The 9,917-nt window shown below is 48.5% G+C and overlaps 1 pseudogene; it reads right to left on the reverse strand.

Moving 5' to 3' along the window:
• Positions 1-529: 529 nt before the first annotated feature.
• On the reverse strand, positions 530-9,276 carry LOC112077844 (calnexin-like; annotated as a pseudogene).
• Between the last annotated feature and the right edge of the window lie 641 nt (positions 9,277-9,917).

The following is a 9,917-nucleotide window of genomic DNA, read 5'->3' on the forward strand; positions in this document are numbered from 1 at the left end:
CTGCCTTTTAATCTATGTTGAATAAAAAAATACTTCTGAAGCTTAACAAATGTCAACAATAAACCAGAACTAGGAACTATAGTCAGGAAGACTGGAAGCTGGAGAGGTGAGTTGGAGGGCAGGGTGGTTGGGAGGGGGGTGCGTTGGAGGAGGGGGGTGCGTTGGGAGGGGGGGGTGAGTTGGGAGGGAGGGGGGGGGTGTTTGGAGGGGAGGGGGGGGGGGGGGGGGGTTGGGAGGCAGGAGGGTTAGAAAGTTGCAGCTGATGAAGATGATGGGGGAAGGAGGAAGAAGATGAGGGGGCATAGTATTCATTGTGGAAGAAAGGAGGGTTTGGGGGGGTCAGGGTAGCCTTGATGGCCTTAGAGAGGCTTAACGGATAGAGAGAACAAAGGAAGATAAGAAGGAAAGGGGATGGTTGTTCATTCGACTGATGGAGGAGAGGGGTAGTATCTTGGTCACTAGGACCCACCAGAGGGCATGCAGAGATGAGAGAGAGGGAGAGAGAGAGGAGGCTTCACTTTTTGTTGTTGGTCTTCATCAGTCTTTCCGTACCCTCCTCTTCCTACGGCCTGTTGTGTGTCCGTCGCCAACGCTGTGGCCCCCCTTCGTCTGCCTCCTTCTTCTGCTTGGAAACGAGGGATGAAAAGAAGGGATGAATGAAAGACAAGGTGTCCCAATGTCTACTTCTTCTGAAAGTGTGCACTTGTTCACTACTTCCCACAAATCTAGAAGCATTGGATTGGTGAGGCATTTCTCGTGGAAGTTTCCACCATATTTCTTACACCAGTCATTTCAGTGAAGTGAACAAGTGCACACCTGGAGGAAGGGAGATAATTAGGGGTGAAGCCAGAGTTTCAGTAGGGTCAAATGTGTGAAACTGAGTATTGTAGAGGACGTTTTGATCTTTCAGAAACTAAAAAGAGTACCTCCAGCACCGACCATCATCCGATGCTGCCTCATTGGACTTGGTCTCTTCTTCCTCCTCGCCTTCATCGTCCTTCCTCCTCATCGTCTTCTCATCTTTCTACGCTGTCCCCTCAGCTGCCCCACTCTCCTCCTCCGCCTTCTTCCTTCTTCACTTCTGAAAGAGAAAAGTACAATGAGAGGAAATATTAACTTAAGGAAAGGAGAAGAATATGGAAGAATAAGAACAGAAGTGAGTGGGGGAGAGAGAGAGGGGGGAGGAAGAGAGGGGAGGAGAGAAGAGAGGGAGGAAGAGAGAGAGGAGGAGGGAAGAGAGAGAGGGGGAAGAGGGAGAGAGAAGAGGGGGAGGAAGAGGAAGAGAAAGAGGGGGCAGGAAGGAGGGAGAGAAAGAGGGGGAGGAGGAAGAGGGAGGGAGAGAGGGAGGGGGAGGAAGAGGGAGAGAAAGAGAGAGAGGGGAGGAAGAGAGAGAGGGGGAGAAGAAGAGAGGGGGAGGAAGAGGAGAGAGAGAGGGGGAGAAAAGGGAGAGAGAGAGGGGAGGGAGATAAGAGGTGACGAGAGGAGATGAGAGGGAGGCAAAGTGAGAGGGGAGGAGAGGAGAGAGAGAGGGGGAGGAAGCGGAGGAAGAGAGAGAGGGGGAGGAAGAGGGAGAGAGAGAGGGGGAGGAAGAGGGAGAGAGAGAGGGGGAGGAAGAGGGAGAGAGAGGGAAAGAGGGAGAAAGAGTGGGAAGGAGAGAAGGCGAGAGAGATCTCATGTCTTCTCTCTGACCTGCAGGTTTTGGACTCTCAGTAGCTTTGGCCTCAGCTGCTTMGTCTCCCTTCTCCTCTTCTTCCTCCTCCTCCTCTTCATCCTCATCTTCCTCCTCCTCTTCTACATCGGGTTTAGGCGGGTCCACCTTCTTGTACACATAGTCATCATCTGATTTCTGTAGGAAAGAGAGAGTCAGACAATGAGCTGGTGGTTAGATCGATAAATACCCTCTTAAATGGCAAAGAACAAAAGATATAGGAGTGTTGATTGGTTCTGTATAGTGAAAATGACAACAAGATGCATAGAATATCAAACAGACAGAGCAGGAAACACCACTTTGTGTGAGTAACAAGTCCGTAGTGWTGGTGTGTTACCTTGGGCCAGCAGAATAACACAGTCAGTCCTACGGGCAGACCAACAGTCAGTATGTAGACCACCCAGAGCCACGGTCTCTCCTCTGCTGCCATGGTCAACTGGGAAAACACACCCGGCTGGAGGGGGGGGGGTATTAAGCAAATATAACTGTGTGAATGTGAATGAACATTCAATGAGGAAATATATAGAAAGTTTTTAGCAAACTTAAATATTTGTATGAACATAAGATTCAACAACTGAGACTTAAACTGAATAAGTTCCACAGACATGTGACTAACAGAAKTGGAATAATGTGTCCCTGAACAAAGGGGGGGTCAAAATCAAAAAAGTAACAGTCTGCATTAAGWACTGCATTAAGWACTGCAGGGCATCTCCTCCTCATAGACTGCACCAGATTTGCCAGTTCGTGCTGTGAGATGTTACCCCATTCTTCCACCAAGACACCTGCAAGTTCCCAGACATTTCTGGGGGGGAACAGCCATAGCCCTCACCCTCCGATCCAACYGGTCCCAGACGTGCTCAATGGGATTGAGATCCGGGCTCTTCGCTGGCCATGGCAGAACACTGACATTCCTGTCTTGCAGGAAATCACGCACAGAACGAGCAATATGGCTGGTGTCATTGTCATGCTGGAGGGTCATGTCAGGATGAGCKTGCAGGAAGGCTACCACATGAGGGAGGAGGATGTATTCCCTGTAGCGCACAGCATTGAGATTGCCTGCAATGACAACAAGCCCAATCCGATGATGCTGTGACACACCGCCCCAGACCATGACGGACRCTCCYCCTCCAAATCGATCCCGCTCCAGAGTACAGGCCTCGGTGTAACGCTCATTCCTATAACGATAACCGCAAATCAGACCATCACCCCTGGTGAGACAAAACCGCGACCCGTTAGTGAAGAGCACTTTTTTGCCAGTCCTGTCTGACAGCGACGGTGGTCTTGTCCTGGTGTCTGGTGAGGACTGCGTTTAACAACAGGCCTACAATGCCCTCAGTCCAGCCTCTCTCAGCCTAATCCAGACAGTCCTGAGCACTGATGGAGATTTGTGCGTTCCTGGTTGTAAACTCGGACGTTGTTGTTGCCATCTGTACATGTCCCACGGTGTGATGTCCTGCGATGTCCGATCCTGTGCAGTTTTGTACACCGTGGTCTGTGCCACTGTGAGGACGAATTAGCTGTCCGTCCTGTCTCCCTGTAGCGCTTCTTGGCGTCACAGTACGACAGTTGCAATTTATTTGCCCTTGGCCACAATCTGGCAGTCCTCATGCTCCTTGCAGCATTGCCTAAGGCACGTACACGCAGATAGAGCAGGGGAACCCTGTGGGGCTCTTTCTTTTGGTGTTTTTCACAGTCCAGTTGAAAGGCTCTTTAGTGTCCATAAGTTTTCATAACTGTGACCTTAATTTGCCTACCCGTTCTGTAAAGCTGCTAGTTGTCTTAACAGACCGTTCCCAAAGTGATGGTAAATTAATTGTTTCATGTTTCATTGAAAAAAAGCATGAAGGAAAGGTTTAACCCTTTACAATGAAGATCTTGTGAAGTTATTTGGATTTTTAGGAATTATCTTTGATAAGACAGGGTCTGAACAAAGGGACGTTCTTTTTTTTGGCTGAGTCTATCTACGTGTGTGTGTGTACATTATATATTACTAGGTGTGTGTACCTCTTTGGCACTAGCCAGTAGTTTCTTATATACACCAGCTGTCTTTCAGCCCAGCGATCAGCCAACTATTTTAATACAACATGTGTTATCAGTGTGTTATATATATATCCATCTCTGTGTGTATGTATTAAAATGTACGCTGAGTGTGTGTGTTGTTGTGTCTCATACACACCTCGTTGGCACTAGCCACCAGTTTCTTGAGTCCCCAGCTGTCTCCAGCCCAGCGATCGGCCACCTCTTATAGGAAGTGATGATGAAGTTTATCGAAGTAGATCTTCTGACGTCATCGACAGAGCTCCAGCCCCACGGCTCTGATGACTCATCTGGAACGGAGACAGGTCCTCAAAGTAGTCCGGGTTCTGGATCTTACGCGGATTCCCACACACCCTGGGAGGGGAGAGGTCAAATGTTACAGGAGAAGAGATGCTTTAGTGTCCACACACCTGGGCAGGGAGAGGTCAAATGTTACAGGAGAAGAGATGCTTTAGTGTCCACACACCCTGGGAGGAGGAGAGGTCAAATGTTACAGGATAAGAGATTGCTTTAGTGTCCACACACCCTGGGAGAGGAGAGGTCAAATGATATAAGGAGAAGAGATGCTTTTAGTGTCCACACACCCTGGAGAGGAGAGGTCAAATGATACAGGAGAAGAGATGCTTTAGTGTCCACAACACCCTGGGACGAGAGGAGAGGTCAGTTACAGTAGAAGAGATGCTTTAGTGTCACACACCCTGGGAGGGGAGAGGTCAAATGATAAAGGAGAAGAGATGCTTTAGTGTCCACACACCCTGGAGGGGAGAGGTCAAATGATATACAGGAGAAGAGATGCTTTAGTGTCCACACACCCTGGGTAGGGAGAGGAGACGGTCAAGTTTACAGTAGAAGAGATGCTTTTAGTGTCCACACACCCTGGGAGGAGAGGTCAAATATAAAGGAGAAGAGATGCTTTAGTGTCCACACACCCTGGGAGGGGAGAGGAGAGGTCAAGTTAACAGTAGAAGAGGATGCTTTAGTGTCCACACACCCTGGGAGAGGAGAGGTCAAATGTTACAGGAGAAGAGATCTTTAGTGTCCACACACCCTGGGACAGGAGAGGTCAAATGATTACAGTAGAAGAGATGCTTTAGTGTCCACACACCCTGGGAAAGGAGAGGTCAAATGTTACAGTAGAAGATATGCTTTTAGTGTCCACACACCCTGGGAGGGGAGAGGTCAAATGTTACAGTAGAAGAGATGCTTTAGTGTCACACACCCTGGAGGGAGAGGTCAAATGTTACAGGAGAAGAGATGCTTTTAGTGTCCACACACCCTGGAGGGGAGAGGTAACAAATTACATGTAGAAAGATGAGCTTTAGCTGTCACAACAACCCTGGGAGAGAGGAGAGGTCAAATGTTCAGGCAGAAGAGATGCTTAGTGTCCCACAACCCTGGGAGAGGAGGGTCAAAATTGTTACAGGAGAAGAGATGCTTTAGTGTCCAACACCACCCCTGGGAGGGGAGCACGGTCAAATGTTACAGGAGAAGAGATGCTTTAGTGTCCACACACCTCGGAGAGAGACGGTCAAATGTTACAGGAGAAGGAGATCTTTAGTGATCCACCACCACTGGGAGGGGAGAGGTCAAATGTTACAGGAGAAAGAGATGCTTTAAGTGTCCACACACCCTGGGACAGGAGAGGTCAAATGTGTTACAGGAAGAGAGATGCTTTAGTGTCCACACAACCTGGGACAGAGAGGTTAATGATTACAGGAGAAGAGATGCTTTAGTGTCCACACACCCGGGATAGGAGAGGGGAGGGGCTTCAGATGGATAACACGATATGAAAGGGACAAGTCACTCAGCTAGCGAGTGTACTCAGAGTGGTATTCTGGACTTGAGATCTTGTGCATGCAGATTGTCATGTACATTTGGGTGAAGCTCTGAATATCAGGCTTACAGACCAATAAAAAGACAGGGATCTAACTCTGAATATCAGCCTTACAGACCAATAAAAAACAGGGATCTCAGCCTTACAGACCGACAATAAGACAGGGATCTCAGTCTTATAGACCGACAATAAGACAGGGATCTCAGCCTTACAGACCGACAATAAGACAGGGATCTCAGCCTTAAGACCGACAATAAGACAGGGATCTCAGTCTTATAGGGGATCGACAATTAAGACAGGGATCTCAGCCTTATAGACCGACATAAGACAGGGATCTCAGCCTTATAGACGACAATAAGACAGGGATCTCAGCCTTATAGGACCGACAATAAGACAGGGATCTCAGGCCTATAGACCGACAATAAGACAGGGATCTCAGCCTTATAGACCGACAATAAGACAGGGATCTCAGGCTTATAGACCGACAATAGACAGGCTGGATCCAGCCTTATATAGACCGACAATAAGACAGGGATCTCAGCCTTATAGACCGACAATAAGACAGGGATCTCAGCCTTATAGACCGACAATAAGACAGGGATCTCAGCCTTATAGACCGAAATAATAGACAGGGATCTCAGGCCTATAGACCAACAATAAGACAGGGATCTTCAGCCTTACAGACCGACAATAAGACAGGGATCTCAGGCCTATAGACAACATAAGACAGGGATCTCAGCCTATAGACCGACAATAAGACAGGGATCTCAGCCTTATAGACCGACAATAAGACAGGGATCTCAGGCCTATAGACGACAATAAGACAGGGATCTCAGCCTTATAGACCGACAATAAGACAGGGATCTCAGCCTTATAGACCGACAATAAGACAGGGATCTCAGCCTTATAGACCGACAATAAAGACAGGGATCTCAGCCTTATAGACCGACAATGTAAGACAGGGATTCTCAGCCTTATAGACCGACAATAAGACAGGGATCTCAGCCTTAATGGACCACAATAAGACAGGGATCTCAGCCTTATCCAGCCAGACAAAGAACAGGGATCTCAGCCTTATAGACCGACAATAAGACAGGGATCTCAGCCTTATAGACCGCACAATTAAGGAACAGGGGATCATCATAGCAATAAGTACATATTTCGTTACCAGACAATAAGACAGGGATCTCAGCTACTAGACCAAACATAAGACAGGAGGTCTCAGCCTTATAGACGACAATAAGACATGGGATTCAGCATAGACGACAATAAGACAGGGATCTCAGGCCTATAACCAAGAATAAGACAGGGATCTCAGCCCTTATAGACCGACAATAAGACACGGGATCTAGCCTTATAGACCGAAATAAACAGGATCTTAGCCTATAGACGACAATAAGACAGGATCTCAGGCTTATAGACCAACAATAGAGACAGGGATCTCAGCCTTATAGACCGACAATAAGACAAGGGATCTCAGTGCCTTATAGACGACAATAATGACAGGGATCTCAGCCTTATAGACCGACAACTAAGAGCAGGGATCTCAGGCCTATAGACCGACAATAAGACAGGGATCTCAGCCTTAAGACCGACAATAAGAATCAGGGATCTCAGCCTTATAGAACTCGACAATAAGACAGGGATCCTCAGCCTTACATATGACCGACAATAAGACAGAGGATTCTCAGCCTTATAGACACGACAATAAGACAGGGATCTCAGGCCTATAGACCGACAATAAGACAGGGATTCTCAGCCTTGTCTTAGCACCGACAAATTACAAGACGGGATCTTCAGGCTTACTAGACGAACACATCAAGACAAGATGTCTCAGTCCTCATTAATAGACCGCGACAATAAGACAGTGATCTCAGCCTTTATAGACTAGAACAATAACGACAGTGGATCTCAAGTACATAGACCGACAACATAGGACAGGTGGATTAAGACCCTATATAGACCAAGCACATAAGCACTATGGTATCTCAGCCTTATAGACCGACATAATAAGAGCCACGCGATTCTTCTAAGCCATCTACTTCGACCGACCATGAGTTACAGGCTCAGACTCCAGCCGTATAAGACCGAATCACTATAAACCTGAGGAATACTATTTGCCTTCAGGAAAGGATTATGTTACCTGGTAGTGGGGGTTGTCCACCAGAGGGGCCTTCCACTTGCCCTTGTACTGAGGGTTGTTGATGGTAGGGGGTTTCCACTGCCCACATCCAGGGGCTGTCTCACACACTGGGTTAGGAACCTGAGGGGCCTCCCACTCTCCATCCATCTCCTCATCCCTATAGCGAAAGAGGAGAGAGAGAAGAGAGATGGTGAGAGAGAGAGATGGTGAGAGAGGAGAGATAGAGATGGTGAGAGAGGAGAGAGAGAAGAGAGATGGTGAGAGAGAGAGATGGTGAGAGAGGAGAGATAAGGGAGTGAGAGAGGAGAGAGAGAGATGGTGAGAGAGAGATAAAGGAGAGCGAGAGATGGATTTAACGAAAGGAGAGAAAGACAGAAAAAGTGGAGTTACTCAACACATCTTTCGTCCCAAAACAACCGTTTTTATTGATGTGTGTGTGCGTACGGTGTGCGTACGGTGTGTGTGTGTGTGTGTGTGTGTTTACCAGTCGTCTGGTTTGTCGGCGGCGGGGTCGGCTACAAACTCGGGCTCGTCGTCCAGCCATCCCTCTGGCTTCACAGCATCAGGGTCCTGGATCTTAGCCGGAGCCTCCTCATCCCTGGAACACAAGATGCCAAATGGCATAAAAACCAAGCATGTTGCTCAATATTACCCCGAGAGGCACAACATGTAGAAATCACAAACACCATCACATGGCTGCAAAAAAAAAAAATCACAATACTTTTGCCTAATTTTCAGTTTGTGACAAAACAAATGTAGAGAATCATTGTACCATCTAAACCTCTGTGACACCTGGTGTATAAAAAGTAAAAATATACAAAAACTCAACTTAAGGGCGGGAAGCATAGAAACGGCACATATAGAACATATCTACCCCTCATCAGACTTGCTTCAAATGACAGATCTACACTCAGTGACCAGTTTATTAGGTACACCCACCTAATACTGGGTCGGACCCCATTTGCCTCTAGAACAACCTGAATTCTTCGGGGCATTAAAACATTGCTCGATTGGTATCAAGAGACCTAGCGTGTGCCAGGAAAACATTCCCCACACCACGTGACTCATTGTCTGTAGGAGCGAAACATCTTCTTGAATGGGGCGGTGTACCTAATAAACTGACCACGGAGTGTAAACTCACATTTCTATGTGAATTTGTTCGGGTCGCCTACAAAGCTATATAATACAGCTTTAATAGACGCGTTATATCTACAGTCCTTAAAGAATTTCCGTTYTAGAATACAAACACAAATCCTTCAGAACTAGACACTCTCCTCAGTCCCGCCTGCCAATACCTGGTTCTCTTTTAGTCACGACTCCCCCCAAAAACACGGACACAAAGTGGTGTTGGAAGTTGAACCCACCAGTTGTCAGGTTTGACAGCCTCTGGGTCTGGTATCTTGGCCCTCTCGTCCCAGTCTTCAGGTTTAGAATCAGTGGGATCGTCTATCTCCTTGGTGGGGTTAACAGGAGGGACCACACCATGAAGCAGAGAGCCACGACTGACACTGCTCTGGTCTACCAGGATCTCATAGCTGTTGTCTGGGTTCAGGACTGGATGGGGAGAGAGAGAGGGAGGGGATAGAGAGGGAGGAGGAGGGAGGGGAGAGAGAGAGGGAGGGAGGTGAGAGAGGGAGGGAGGGAGAGAAGGGAGGGGAGAGAAGGAGGGGGAGAGAAGGAGGGGAAGAGAAGGAGGGGAGAGAGAGAGAGGGAGAGAGAGGAGGGAGGGAGAGAGGGAGGGGAGAGAAGAGAGGGAGGGGAGAGAGAGAGGGAGGGGAGAGAGAGAGGGAGGGGAGAGAGGGAGGGAAGAGAGGGAGGGAGGGGAGAAAGGGAGGGGAGAGAGAGAGAGGGGAGAGAGAGAGAGAGGGGAGAGAGAGAGAGGGGAGAGAGGGGGAGGGGAGAGAGGGGGGGAGAGAGGGGGAGAGGGAGGGGAGGGAGGGGAGAGAGAGGGGAGGAGGGGAGAGAGAGGGAGAGAGAGGGAGGGGAAAGAAAGGGAGGAGAGAGAGAAAGGGACGGGAAGAAAAGGGAGGGGAGAGAGGGAGAGAAACAGACAGTTACATGAGTTCAGAAAGAGAGTAACTTGTCTGACACACATCGTCTCTTATCTCAATGTGGTTACAAATTCCCTTCCGAGAGTGTTACCAGCACAACCCTGAGGTCCACTCCCCACCCCCACCATCGGAGCCTGAGAGTCT

The sequence above is a fragment of the Salvelinus sp. IW2-2015 genome, unplaced genomic scaffold, assembly GCF_002910315.2.
Source record: "Salvelinus sp. IW2-2015 unplaced genomic scaffold, ASM291031v2 Un_scaffold4968, whole genome shotgun sequence".
In the NCBI taxonomy this organism is placed as follows: domain Eukaryota; kingdom Metazoa; phylum Chordata; class Actinopteri; order Salmoniformes; family Salmonidae; genus Salvelinus; species Salvelinus sp. IW2-2015.